The 16018-nt window shown below is 32.7% G+C and overlaps 2 long non-coding RNA genes across 4 annotated transcripts in view; one reads left to right on the top strand and one right to left on the bottom strand.

The window, feature by feature from the left end:
- LOC127709746 (uncharacterized) overlaps nucleotides 1-16018 on the bottom strand; it is a 67222-nt gene that overhangs the window by 22339 nt on the left and 28865 nt on the right. The gene's annotated exons all lie outside the window — the stretch shown is intronic.
- Nucleotides 1-16018, top strand: part of LOC127709752 (uncharacterized) — a 324446-nt gene that overhangs the window by 306080 nt on the left and 2348 nt on the right. The gene's annotated exons all lie outside the window — the stretch shown is intronic.

Raw genomic sequence — 16018 nt, 5'->3', positions numbered from 1 at the left:
GTTGATGAACTAAAACAAAATCAACCAACTATAATATATACACCCTATTGATCAATTTTGTTCAAATTTATTTCAATTCTTTCAGTCATTTCACAGAAAGAGATCTTTGCAAAAACTAACAGATGACTAACACAAATTTATAGCTTTTTTCTAGATGATCTCAAATTATCATCAATTTCAATGCCACTGCATCAGTCACACAAGTAAGCTTGTTATATTCATTGTGATATTTACACTCCCATAAGAGGTGTCAATAGCTCAAGTCATCACTTGCAGAGGCACTGAAACCAGTGTTTGAAATAGAAAACATAAAAGATCTGTAGATTTTTAAAAATGAAATCCTGGCCTTTTTCATCCCAACAAAATATTCTCTTTGCCTATCAAATTGCAGGGAAAACAGAGGTTCTTGCAACAAGTGAAAAAGATTGTCCTACTTAAATTAACTGTTTTAAAAATTATAGGCAAAAATGCATAAATAATTCAAAAGTGCTTCCTTCAAAATTAATATTTTTGTATACTACAATTTAAATCAATTTGGCTTTTTACAGTTCCTGTCCATCAATTATAGTTTTCAAGATCAATGGCAAATATGCATAATCAAGTAAAGTATTGCCATTTATGATGGGCAATAACTCCAATCAGGAGATAACTGATAATTTTGGTAGGAAATTGAAGATCTTGACATTTGAACAACGTTACCTGTCAGTTTTTCAGTACCTATTCAGGGCACACACTACTTCAGAATCATAGGGAGAAGTGACTTCTCTTTTTGAAACTGATAGGGATAAGTGGTGAGATTTGAAAGAGAATTGCTTGTTTGCTCGCGGCGCTACAATGTTTGGTTTTTACTATATTTTAAAGGGCCATATGTATCTTATTTTTTTATATTGTTCAATTCATACCTGAGTAAACAATTAAAGTAACTGTTCAAATTCAAATTCAAATTCAAAGTTGTTAAAGTTTATCATTTCTAGTTGCACAATCATATTAGTCTTCTTGTCAGAATCTACCAACTATAAATATCTAACACTAAAAAGAACTTTTTTCTATATTTACCCATGGCTGCAATGTTGGTAATTGTTGGTAACAATGGTTGATGAACTAAAACAAAATCAACCAACTATAATATATACACCCTATTGATCAATTTTGTTCAAATTTATTTCAATTCTTTCAGTCATTTCACCGAAAGAGATCTTTGCAAAAACTAACAGATGACTTACACAAATTTATAGCTTTTTTCTAGATGATCTCAAATTATCATCATTTTCAATGCCACTGCATCAGTCACACAAGTAAGCTTGTTATATTCATTGTGATATTTACACTCCCATAAGAGGTGTCAATAGCTCAAGTCATCACTTGCAGAGGCACTGAAACCAGTGTTTGAAATAGAAATCTAAAAGGTCGACTTTTTACAAAAGAAATCCTGGCCTTTTTCATTCTAATAAAATATTCTCTTTGCCTATCATATTGCAGGGAAAAACAGATTTTTTGAACCCCCTTATGATTCATCACCCCCAAACTCAATAACAGCCTTCCCTTTGTGGTATGGTACCTTGCAGTACAATTTCAGAGAGATCCATACACTTGAACACAAGTTATTGTCTGGAAACTATAAAAATGCTTATTTTTGGCCCCTTTTTGGCCCCTTATTCCTAAACGTTTTGGGCAATTATCCCCAAACTCAATTCCAGCTTTCCCTTTGTGATATGGAACCTTGTAGTACAATTTCAGAAAGATCCATACACTAACACACAAGTTATTGTCATGAAACTAGAAAAATGCTTGTTTTTTGCCCCTTTTTTGGCCCCTAATTCCTAATATTTTGAGGCAATTACCCCCAAAATCATTCCCAACATTCCCTTTGTGATATGGAACCTTGTGGTACAATGTCAGAGAGATCCATACACTAACACACAAGTTATGTCTGGAAGTTACAAAAATGCTTATTTTTGGCCCCTTTTTGGCCCCTAATTCCTAAACTGTTGGTACCATAACCCCCAAAATCAATCCCAACCTTCCTTTTGTAGTATTGAACCTTATGGTAAAATTTCATAGAGATCCATTCACTTAAACTAAAGTTAGAGTGCGAAAACCAATGTGTCTTCGGACGACGCCAACGTCATACCAATATACGATTGCGGTCGTATAAAAAGATTGTTGTTGATCTTAATTTTACTACTTTTAAAATTATAGGCAAAATTGCTTAAGTAGTTCAAGTGTAATTCAAGGGCAATAACTACTACATACATGTATAAATAAAGACCCAAATCTATCGTTTTTTCAAATTGTTAATTTTGTAGATCCTGTATTTGGATCATTTTTGCTTATTGACAGCTTCTGTCCATCTTTAATAGTTTTCAAAATAAAAGGCAAATATGCTTAGTGTAGTAAAACATTGCCATTTATGGGCAATAACCCCAATCAGGAGATATCTGATAATTTTGGTAGGAATTGAAGATCTTGACATTTGAACAATTTTACCTGTCAGTTTTTCAGTATCTATTGTCATGATTTATAATGCTTTTCAAGATATAAGACAATTACAAAAATTTTTCTTTTTTTTCTATATTTACCCATGGCTGCAATGTTGGTAATTGTTGGTAACAATGGTTGATGAACTAAAACAAAATCAACCAACTAGAATATATACACCCTATTGGTCAATTTTGTTCAATTTTATTTCAATTCTTTCAGACATTTCACAGAAAGAGATCTTTGCAAAAACTAACAGATGACTAATACAAATTGATAGCTTTTTGCTATATCATGTATATGATCTCAAATTATCATCTTTTTCAATGCCACTGCATCAGTAACACAAGTAAGCATGATATATTCATTGTGATATTTACACTCCCATAAGAGGTGTCAATAGCTCAAGTCATCACTTGCAGAGGCACTGAAACCAGTGTTTGAAATAGAAATCTAAAAGGTCGACTTTTTACAAAAGAAATCCTGGCCTTTTTCATTCTAATAAAATATTCTCTTTGCCTATCATATTGCAGGGAAAAACAGACTTTCTTGCACCATGTAAAAAGATTGTTGTTGATCTTAATTTAACTACTTTTAAAATTATAGGCAAAATTGCTTAAGTAATTCAAGTGTCATTCAAGGGCAATAACTACTACATACATGTATAAATAAAGACCCAAATCTATCGTTCTTTCAAATTGTTATTTTTGTAGATCCTGTATTTGGATCATTTTTGCTTAATGACAGCTTCTGTTCATCTTTAATAGTTTTCAAGATAAAAGACAAATACGCTTAGTGTAGTAAAACATTGCCATTTATGGGCAATAACTCCAATCAGGAGATATCTGATAATTTTGGTAGGAATTGAAGATCTTGACATTTGAACAATTTTATCTGTCAGTTTTTCAGTATCTATTGTCATGTTTTATAATGCTTTTCAAGATATAAGACAATTACAAAATTTTTTCTTTTTCTTCTATATTTATCCATGGCTGCAATGTTGGTAATTGTTGGTAACAATGGTTGATGAACTAAAACAAAATCAACCAACTATAACATATACACCCTATTGATCAATTTTGTTCAATTTTATTTCAATTCTTTCAGTCATTTCACCGAAAGAGATCTTCGCAAAAACTAACAGATGACTAACACAAATTGATAGCTTTTTGCTAGATGATCTCAAATTATCATCATTTTCAATGCCACTGCATCAGTCACACAAGTAAGCATGATATATTCATTGTGATATTTACACTCCCATAAGAGGTGTCAATAGCTCAAGTCATCACTTGCAGAGGCACTGAAACCAGTGTTTGAAATAGAAATCTAAATCCTAGCCTTTTTCATTCTAATAAAATATTCTCTTTGCCTATCATATTGCAGGGCTTTCTTGCACCATGTAAAAAGATTGTTGTTGATCTTAATTTTACTACTTTTTAAATTACCGTAGAAACTCGCCTAATAGTCGATCCTACTATAAGTCGGGGGCCCTTTTCAGCTCTAAATTCTGAGGATTTAGTCTTGACCCTCGTATAAGTCGGACAAAATTTGGGCATTTTTTTTTCAGCTGACAGTAACTGAACGCCGGTAAAACCAATGCAAATCCAGGAATAATATTCATTTCTGCATTAATGTTTGTTTGGTTTTAATTTAGTTGATGCTCATCATGATAATTTATATTGCTGTTAATAATAAAGATGTATTCATTTCTCTTGTTTTGTTCACTGTTCAAATGTTAGATTAGCCATGTGTTGTTTACGTAATGCATCAATGATTTTGTAGGGTATGACTAACAACCTATTGTTTGAGAAAAGCGAATATAAACCAATATGAACCTGAAAAATTTAAAGTCAATCAACACTTGATGAAAATATTTTTCACAGCATACATAACTCGGTGTTAAATGAGCATGTACACTTCATAATTCTTATTATATTGTGATGATTAAAGGATTAAAAAAAATAAGTGAAGCTAATCAATATATTAAAATAACTAACTCCAACTCATTAGTGTCATCTGTTTACCTATCACTGATAGTTTTCACACCTTTAGTAAATACAACTCTTTGTCTCTTAATTGGGGTTATCAATGGATTATATTGGCTTGTCAATCAATTTTGTAATTTTTGTTTACCTGAGACACTTTAATGAATAATATTTTGATTTTGGGAATGAATTTTAAAATTATTTTTTGATTATTATATGATTTATAAGCATTGAATTGATATCATGATATCACAATAATGACACAATAACTACGCTGAAAACATCCTTTCACATATTTGGTACATTGTTATCTCCTTTTCATTTTTGGTTCTTGGCTCTTCTTTTGGGTTTATAGGAAAACCATGTGACCATGAAAATCAATACACAAACCGGAAACAGGAGAATTTCAACACGAATTTGCAGAAAATGTTTACCAAAGAACAAATAAAACACAAAGACAGTATTGTAGTCATTTATTTTCAACAAAAACTTTTTATTTATTGATTTATGTAGGTTTGGCAATCAAAAACGTAGTTTTGACCAGGAAATTCACTCCTAACCACTTTTCTCAAGCTTGGATTTTTCCTCTGGTCGCTAGATCTCGTCTATTAGTCGGTCCCCCTCTCTGGATTATGAATTTTACTCCCAATTTTCTGACTAATAAGCGAGTAGGAACGGTATAGGCAAAATTGCTTAAGTAATTCAAGTGTAATTCAAGGGCAATAACTACTACATACATGTATAAATAAAGACCCAAATCTATCGTTTTTTCAAATTGTTATTTTTGTAGATCCTGTATTTGGATCATTTTTGCTTATTGACAGCTTCTGTTCATCTTTAATAGTTTTCAAAATAAAAGGCAAATATGCTTAGTGTAGTAAAACATTGCCATTTATGGGCAATAACCCCAATCAGGAGATATCTTATAATTTTGGTAGGAATTGAAGATCTTGACATTTGAACAATTTTACCTGTCAGTTTTTCAGTATCTTCTGTCATGATTTATAATGCTTTTCAAGATATAAGACAATTACAAAAATTTTTCTTTTTTTTCTACATTTACCCATGGCTGCAATGTTGGTAATTGTTGGTAACAATGGTTGATGAACTAAAACAAAATCAACCAACTAGAATATATACACCCAATTGATCAATTTTGTTCAATTTTATTTCAATTCTTTCAGTCATTTCACCGAAAGAGATCTTCGCAAAAACTAACAGATGACTAACACAAATTGATAGCTTTTTGCTATATCATGTATATGATCTCAAATTATCATCTTTTTCAATGCCACTGCATCAGTCACACAAGTAAGCATGATATATTCATTGTGATATTTACACTCCCATAAGAGGTGTCAATAGCTCAAGTCATCACTTGCAGAGGCACTGAAACCAGTGTTTGAAATAGAAATCTAAAAGGTCGACTTTTTAAAAAAGAAATCCTAGCTTTTTTCATTCTAATAAAATATTCTCTTTGCCTATCATACTGCAGGGAAAAACAGACTTTCTTGCACCATGTAAAAAGATTGTTGTTGATCTTAATTTTACTACTTTTAAAATTATAGGCAAAATTGCTTCAGTAATTCAAGTGTCATTCAAGGGCAATAACTACTACATACATGTATAAATAAAGACCCAAATCTATCATTTTTTCAAATCGTTTTTTTTGTAGATCCTGTATTTGGATCATTTTTGCATATTGACAGCTTCTGTCCATCTGAAACCCTTTCACCGATAGCCGCCCTGACAGAAGCTACTCTGAGACGATGGCTTCCCTGGCTATTATGACACAAGTGGGAGATCTTCATATTAAATATCAATAAAAATTTGTCTGTAGTTTTTTATGTCTTTATTTTATTCACTTACAACATATACACAGTTTTCTTCATGTTTTGATAATTTTTTCGTCATAAAAAATCAAAATTTGCAAATTTTCGTCAATTAAATAGATGAAATTCTCGAAATTCAACCTTTTTGACCCAAAATCGTGATTTTTTTAACCCAAAAATGGCAAAAGTTAAAAAAATTTAACGAGGTTGTACAAATTCCTTACACTGAACGATGTCCATTCCAAGTGTTTTAGTACATAAAACGGCCTTTTATGTAAAAATAAAATGCTTCGCTGGGCGCAGCTTGATACGACCGCAGAGGTCGAACCCTGAACAGTTGGGGCAAGTATGGACACAACATTCAAGCTTGATACAGCTCTGAATTTGGATTGTGATTAAATATTTGACACAGCATAGGTTTCTGACACAGAAAGAATGTGGTCTAAGAACTTCAATTTTTTTAATTTACCTATTATGGTCCAATGTCCAAAATCAAAATACATGGTTAGATTCAGCATATCAAAGAACCCCATATATTCAATTTTTGTTGAAATCAAACAAAGTTTAATTTTGGACCCCAACTTGGACAAACTTGAAAACTGGTCCCATAATCAAAAATCTAAACACATGTTTAGATTCAGCATATCAAAGTACCCCAAGAATTCAATTTTTGTTAAAATCAAACTAAGTTTAATTTTGGACCCTTTGGACCTTAATGTAGACCAATTTAAAAAACGGGACCCAAAATTAAAAATCTAAAAACACGGTTAGATTTGGCATATCAAAGAACCCCAATAATTCAATTTTTGATGAAATCAAACAAAGTTTAATTTTGGACCCTTTTGACCTCAATATGAACCAATTTGATAGCAGGCCCACAAAATAAAAAATCTAAATACATGGTAAGATTCAGCATATCAAAGAACCCCATATATTCAATTTTTGTTGAAATCAAACAAAGTTTAATTTTGGACCCCAATTTGGACCAACTTGAAAACTGGGCCAAAAATCTAAAATCTAAATACATGTTTAGATTCAGCATATCAAAGAACCCCATATATTCAATTTTTGTTGAAATCAAACAAAGTTTAATTTTGGACCCCAACTTGGACCAACTTGAAAACTGGGCCCATAATCAAAAATCTAAACACATGTTTAGATTCAGCATATCAAAGAACCCCAAAAATTCAATTTTTGTTAAAATCAAACTAAGTTTAATTTTGGACCCTTTGGACCTCAATGTGGACAAAGTTGATAACGGGGCCCAAAAATCAAAAATCTAAATACATGGTTAGATTCAGCATATCAAAAAACCCCATATATTCAATTTTTGTTGAAATCAAACAAAAAAAAGTTTAATTTTGGACCCTGATTTGGACCAATTTGAAAACTGGGCCCATAATCAAAAATCTAAATACATGTTTAGATTCGGCATATCAAAGAACCCTAAGAATTCAATTTTTGTTAAAATCAAACTAAGTTTAATTTTGGACCCTTTGGACCTTAATGTAGACCAATTTGAAAACGGAACCAAAAATTAAGAATCTAAATACACGGTTAGATTCGGCATATCAAAGAACCCCAGTAATTTAATTTTTGATGAAATCAAACAAAGTTAAATTTTGGACCCTTTGGACCTCAATGTGGACCAATTTAAAAACGGGGCCCAAAATCCATAAACTTAATACACGGTTAGATTCAGCATATTAAAGAACCCTAAGAATTCAAGAATAAAACCCCATTGAAATTGATCAAGAAATAAGCAATTTATACGAAGTATCTTCTTTAGCACAATACTGTGCAATTGAATATTTCTTGCTATTGCGCAATACTGTACAATTGACAATTTCTTGCTATTGCGCAATATTGTGCTATTGGATATTTCTTGCTATTGCACAATACTGTGCAATTGAAGATTTCTTGCTATTGCGCAATACTGTGCAATTGAAGATTTCTTGCTATTGTGCAATACTGTGCAATTGAAAATTTCTTGCTATTGCACAATACTTATTATATAATAATTTACACATCCTGTTTGGTGTGTATCTCCTACCATATCATTATTATTTGCTTTTAAATATAAATCAGAAATAACCAACTTAAAATGGAAAATTTTAAAAGAAAAAAAAAAAGGAAAAAAAGAAAAAAATAGAAACCCCCCCCAATTTTTTGAACCCCCTTATGATTCATCACCCCCAAACTCAATCCCAGCCTTCCCTTTGTGGTATGGTACCTTGAAGTACAATTTCAGAGAGATCCATACACTTGAACACAAGTTATTGTCTGGAAACTAGAAAAATGCTTATTTTTGGCCCCTTTTTGGCCCCCAATTCCTAAACGTTACGGGCAATTACCCCCAAACTCAATTCCAGCTTTCCCTTTGTGATATGGAACCTTGTAGTACAATTTCAGAAATATCCAAACACTTACACACAAGTTATTGTCATGAAACTAGAAAAATGCTTGTTTTTTGCCCCTTTTTTGGCCCCTAATTCCTAAAATTTTGATGCAATTACCCCCAAAATCAATTACAGCCTTCCCTTTGTGATATGGAACCTTGCGGTACAATGTCAGAGAGATCCATACACTAACACACAAGTTATTGTCTGGAAGTTACAAAATTGCTTATTTTTGGCCCCTAATTCCTTAACTGTTGGTACCATAACCCCCAAAATCAATCCCAACCTTCCTTTCGTGGTATTGAACCTTATGGTAAAATTTCATGGAGATCCATTCACTTAAACTAAAGTTAAAGTGCGAAAACTAATGTGTCTTCGGACGACGCCAGACGACGACGACGCCAACGTCATACCAATATACGACCAAAAAATTTTTAATTTTTGCGGTCGTATAAAAATGGGAAAGAAATAAAATATCTTACAAGACATAAACATGTAAAAAATAAATATATATTTCAGCTTACTAAAAATATTTTCATAATGTTACTTTGTCTTCATTTCTTAAAACTAAGTCCCAAACATTATTGCTCAGTTGATATGTGTCATCCTCATGCGGTACATGATAACTATAATTCTCATGCAATCCCGAAAAGGGGGGTCATCACAGACACACATGACATTAAATCGTCATTATACGAACAAGAACAAACAGCTCTTCGTTGCTTTGATATTTTTCAATTTTCAGAAAACATTGCGAAAAATGATCTTAAATATTTCGAAAAAATGTGATACAAAATTGCAAACACGGTGGACCATCAAGTGTCAACACACATAGTAGACTCGTCCACTGGAAAGACGAGGATAATGGTTTCATCATTTGTCATGCATACCCAGTTTTGATTATGATATCCAAAAGGACGTACTTTTTTTCAATCTATGAAACTAGAAAATTCCAAATTGTAAATATCTCTTCATCTGGACTTGACATCTATCACGTTTTGACGGGTCCATTTCATTAGTAAGGTGATCGATAAATCTTACGGAGTTATGACAAAAAAGGAAAACGAACTTATTGTTATATGTTTTTAACAAGGGTTTCGTTCCGCTTAATTATTTGCGCAAACAAATCAACAAAATAGGTCAGTTAAGTTTGTCTATTTTTAGATTACAGGTAATCATTTGACACTACGTATAACCTGTGTAGTGATTTTGATTTTACGATAAATTTATGAATGAACGATAATTTAATGAATGAACAAGAGCACCTGGCCTCTTTCTTAGAGAAACACCAATTAAGCATATAAAACCGTATTTAATAAGAGATAATTCAGTAAAATTTTCAATACTAAATCAACAACTGAAATGATTCGATATTTTGTTGAAACATCGTACGAAAGGAGAACGGAATCGCAGGTATAAAAATGCACTTTTTTTCAATCGGACTTCTATGTTTTTTTATAGTCAAACGGTTGTCCCCCTAAATACAACTAGAGGCTCTAAAGAGCCTGTGTCGCTCACCTTGGTCTATGTGCATATTAAACAAAGGACACAGATGGATTCATGACAAAATTGTGTTTGTAGATCTTACTTTACTGAACATTCTTGCTCCTTACTATTATCTCTATCTATAATGAACTTGGCCCAGTAGTTACAGTGGAAAATATTTTGTAAAAATTTACAAAAATTTATGAAAATTGTAAAAAATTGACTATAAAGGGCAATAACTCCTTAAGGGGTCAATTGACAATTTTGGTCAAGTTGACTTATTTGTAGATCTTACTTTGCTGTACATTATTGCTGTTTACAGTTTACCTCTATCTATAATAATATTCAAGATAATAACCAAAAGCTGCAAAATTTTCTTAAAATTACCAATTCAAGGGCAGCAACCCAACAACGTGTTGCCTGATTGGTCTGAAAATTTCAGGGCAGATAGATCTTGACCTAATGAACAATTTTATCTAGTCAGATTTGCTATCAATGCTTTGGTTTCAGAGATATTAGCCAAAAACTGCATTTTACCCTATGTACTGTATTTAGCCATGTCGGCCATCTTGGTTCGCGGGCGGGGTCAGCGGACACATTTTTTAAACTATATACCCTAATGATGATTGTGGACAAGTTTGGTTAAATTTGTCTCAGTAGTTTCAGAGAAGAAGATTTTTGTAAAAGATTACAAAAATTTACGAAAAATTGTTAAAAATTGACTATAAAGGGCAATAACTCCTAAAGGGGTCAACTGACCATTTTGGTCAAGTTGACTTATTTGTAGATCTTACTTTGCTGAACATTATTGCTGTTTACAGTTTATCTCTATCTATAATAATATTCAAGATAATAACCAAAAACGGCAAAATTTCCTTAAAATTACCAATTCAAGGGCAGCAACCCAACAATGGGTTGTCCGATTCATCTGAAAATTTCAGGGCAGATAGATCTTGACCTAATGAACAATTTTATCTAGTCAGATTTGCTATCAATGCTTTGGTTTCAGAGATATTAGCCAAAAACTGCATTTTACCCTATGTACTGTATTTAGCCATGTCGGCCATCTTGGTTCGCGGGCGGGGTCAGCGGACACATTTTTTAAACTCGATACCCTAATGATGATTGTGGACAAGTTTGGTTAAATTTGTCTTAGTAGTTTCAGAGGAGAAGATTTTTGTAAAAGATTACAAAAATTTACGAAAAATGGTTAAAAATTGACTATAAAGGGCAATTACTCCTTAAGGGGTCAACTGACCATTTTGGTCAAGTTGACTTATTTGTAGATCTTACTTTGCTGAACATTATTGCTGTTTACAGTTTATCTCTATCTATAATAATATTCAAGATAATAACCAAAAACGGCAAAATTTCCTTAAAATTACCAATTCAAGGGCAGCAACCCAACAATGGGTTGTCCGATTCATCTGAAAATTTCAGGGCAGATAGATCTTGACCTAATGAACAATTTTATCTAGTCAGATTTGCTATCAATGCTTTGGTTTCAGAGATATTAGCCAAAAACTGCATTTTACCCTATGTACTGTATTTAGCCATGTCGGCCATCTTGGTTCACGGGCGGGGTCAGCGGACACATTTTTTAAACTAGATACCCTAATGATGATTGTGGACAAGTTTGGTTAAATTTGTCTTAGTAGTTTCAGAGGAGAAGATTTTTGTAAAAGATTACAAAAATTTACGAAAAATGGTTAAAAATTGACTATAAAGGGCAATTACTCCTTAAGGGGTCAACTGACCATTTTGGTCAAGTTGACTTATTTGTAGATCTTACTTTGCTGAACATTATTGCTGTTTACAGTTTATCTCTATCTATAATAATATTCAAGATAATAACCAAAAACGGCAAAATTTCCTTAAAATTACCAATTCAAGGGCAGCAACCCAACAACGGGTTGTCCGATTCATCTGAAAATTTCAGGGCAGATAGATCTTGACCTGATAAACAATTTTACCCCATGTCAGATTTGCTCTAAATGCTTTGGTATCAGAGATAAAAGCCAAAATCTACATTTTACCCCTATGTTCTATTTTTAGCCATGGCGGCCATCTTGGTTGGTTGGCCAGGTCACCGGACACATTTTTTAAACTAGATACCCCAATGATGATTGTGGCCAAGTTTGGTCAAATTTGGCCCAGTAGTTTCAGAGGAGAAGATTTTTGTAAAAGTTTACGGACGACGGACGACGGACGACGGACGCAAAGTGATGAGAAAAGCTCACTTGACCTTTCAGGTCAGGTGAGCTAAAAATACATCTACAAGAACATATGCTGAAACCTCTTAAATCCACTTACGTTTTTCAAAAGTTTCAAGCTATGTATTGCATTAGAAAACATACATAGGTGTTTAAGAATGACAGACCAGGAGCCTGTTTAACAAAATACTATGGCTTGATCTGGGCGGAGTCTCTGATTTGCATCACAAAGAAAGCCATACGCGATGGCATAAAAGCAATTGCTTTAAATAAATGTGGATAGTGTCCACATGTGGACACAGATGATGCCCCCGCTTGCATATCATATAGTTATAAAGGGACATAACTGAAGAACGGTAAAAGTGACGCTACCCAAATTTGAATTTGATTTTAGTTTTGTGGTAATAAGCATGTGTGTAAGTCTCATAACATTTGGTTTAGGCTAACTTAAGTAGAGAACAGAAACTAAAAATTCAGCAATTTTTCTATTTGTAAACATGCATAACTCTAGAACGGTTGTGTATAAGTTTTATAACATTAAGTTGAAACAAACAAAAAAATTCAGCAATTTTTATGTTTATAAAGGGACATAACTCAAGAATGGTAAAAGTGTCGCCACCTTATTTCGTACTTAATCTGTATTATGTAGTAATAAGAATTGTGTATAAGTTTCATAACAGTTGGTTGAGGCAAACTAAAGTTAGAAAACGGAAACAAAAAATTTGTACTTGATCTTAGTTTTGTGGTGATGAATATTGTGTATAGGTTTCATAATGTTTGGTTGGGGCAAACTAAAGTAACAGAATGGAAACTAAAAATTTTGCATTCTTTCGATTTATAAAGGGCATACCTCAATAATGGTTAAAGTGACACTACCCAAATTCAACTTGAACTGTGTTTTATCAGTGGAAGTCAAAATTAAACATTGCATTGTATAAAGCATTGATTGTAGTTGATTCAACTATAATCATGGACAAAGGAAGATAACTCCAATTTTAATATAAATTACTTGATATTTACAAGAAAATAAAAATTTTGCAATTTTTCCATTTATAAAGGGGTATAACTCTAGAACGGTCAAGTGACTCCACCAAAATTCAAACTTGATCTGTGTTTTGTGGTAATAAGCATTGTGTATAAGTTTCATAACATTTGGTTGAGGCAAACTTAAGTTAGAGAACAGAAACTAAAAATTTTGCAATTTTTCCATTTATAAAGAGGCATAACTCTAGAACGGTTAAAGTGACGCCACCAAAATTCAAACTTGATCTGTGTTTTGTGGCAATAAGCACTGTGTATATGTTTCATAACATTTGGTTGAGGCAAACTTAAGTAAGAGAATGGAAACTAAAAATTTTCCAATTATTCCATTTATTCCATTTATAAAGGGGCATAACTCTAGAACGGTTACAGTGACGCCACCAAAATTCAAACTTGATCTGTGTTTTGTGGTTATAAGCACTGTGTATAAGTTTCATAACATTTGGTTGAGGTAAACTTAAGTTAGAGAACGGAAACTAAAATTTTTTCAATTATTCCATTTATAAAGGGGCATAACTCTAGAACGGTTACAGTGACGCCACCAAAATTCAAACTTGATCTGTGTTTTGTGGTAATAAGCATTGTGTATAAGTTTCATAACATTTGGTTGAGGCAAACTCAAGTTAGAGAACGGAAACCAATTTTGGGACGTACGGACGGACGGACGTACTTACGTACGTACGTACGTACGTACGTACGTACGTTCGTACGTACAGACGGACAAGGGTAAAACTTAATGCCCCCACCGCTACGGCGGGGGCATAAAAATCATAATTCTAGGCAGGTGACAAAATACATCACAATCCAATAAAATGTGACAGTAATTTTCTTCCATCATTAATAAATGTTGATACTACATGTTGATATTTTTATAGTGTAAACATATTACATGTACTACAATTCCAAGAGGTTATTTCTTCTTAATTTCGAAGGGCCAGTATTAAAAAATCTGGAAGTTTCTTACTTCATTTTCACAGAGGAACTAATAGAATAGTGCAACTAGATATGATACACTTAATCACTAAACAGCTTTGAATTTGAACTGTTACTTTAATTGTAGACTCGGGTATGAATTGAACAATATAAAATAAAATGCTCCGCAGGGCGCAGCTTGATACGAGCGCAGAGGTCGAACCCTGAACAGTTGAGGCAAGTATGGACACAACATTCAAGCTTGATACAGCTCTGAATTTGGATTGTGATTAAATATTTGACACAGCATAGGTTTCTGACACAGAATGAATGTGGTCCGAGAACTTAAAAATTTTAAATTGGACATTCACCTATTATGGTCCAATATCCAAAATCTAAATACATGGTTAGATTCGGCATATCAAAGAACCCCAAGAATTCAATTTTTGATGAAATCAAACAAAGTTTAATTTTGGACCCTTTTGACCTCAATGTGGACAAAGTTGATAACGGGGCCCAAAAATCAAAAATCTAAATACATGGTTAGATTCAGCATATCAAAGAAAACCCCATATATTCAATTTTTTTTGAAATCAAACAAAGTTTAATTTTGGACCCCGATTTGGACCAACTTGAAAACTGGGCCCATAATCAAAAATCTATATACATGTTTAGATTCAGAATATCAAAGAACCCTAAGAATTCAATTTTTGTTAAAATCAAACTAAGTTTAATTTTGGACCCTTTCGACCTTAATGTAGACCAATTTGAAAACGGAACCAAAAATTAAGAATCTAAATACACGGTTAGATTCAGCATATCAAAGAACCCCAAGAATTCAATTTTTGATGAAATCAAAACAAAGTTTAATTTTGGACCCTATTGACCTCAATGTGGACAAAGTTGATAACGGGGCCCAAAAATCAAAAATCTAAATACATGGTTAGATTCAGCATATCAAAGAACCCCATATATTCAATTTTTGTTGAAATCAAACAAAGTTTAATTTTGGACCCCGATTTGGACCAACTTGAAAACTGGGCCCATAATCAAAAATCTAAATACATGTATAGATTCAGCATATCAAACAACCCTAAAATTTCAATTTTTGCTAAAATCAAACTAAGTTTAATTTTGGACCCTTTGGACCTTAATGTAGACTAATTTGAAAACGGAACCAAAAATTAAGAATCTAAATACAAGGTTAGATTCGGCATATCAAAGAACCCCAATAATTAAATTTTTGATGAAATCAAACAAAGTTAAATTTTGGACCCTCTGGACCTCAATGTGGACCAATTTAAAAACAGGGCCCAAAATCCAAAAACTTAATACATGGTCAGATTCAGCATATTAAAGAACCCCAAGAATTCAAGAATAAAACCCCATTGAAATTGATCAAGAAATAAGCAATTTATAGGAAGTATCTTCTTTTGCACAATACTGTGCAATTGAATATTTCTTGCTATTGCGCAATACTGTACAATTGACAATTTCTTGCTATTGCGCAATATTGTGCTATTGGATATTTTTTGCTATTGCGCAATACTGTGCAATTGAAGATTTCTTGCTATTGCGCAATACTGTGCAATTGAAGATTTCTTGCTATTGCGCAATACTGTGCAATTGAAGATTTCTTGCTATTGTGCAATACTGTGCAATTGAAAATT

This window comes from Mytilus californianus, unplaced genomic scaffold (genome assembly GCF_021869535.1).
Source record: "Mytilus californianus isolate M0D057914Y unplaced genomic scaffold, xbMytCali1.0.p SCAF_7, whole genome shotgun sequence".
Classification (NCBI taxonomy): Eukaryota; Metazoa; Mollusca; class Bivalvia; order Mytilida; family Mytilidae; genus Mytilus; species Mytilus californianus.
This window is presented reverse-complemented; position numbering and strand designations above follow the sequence as displayed.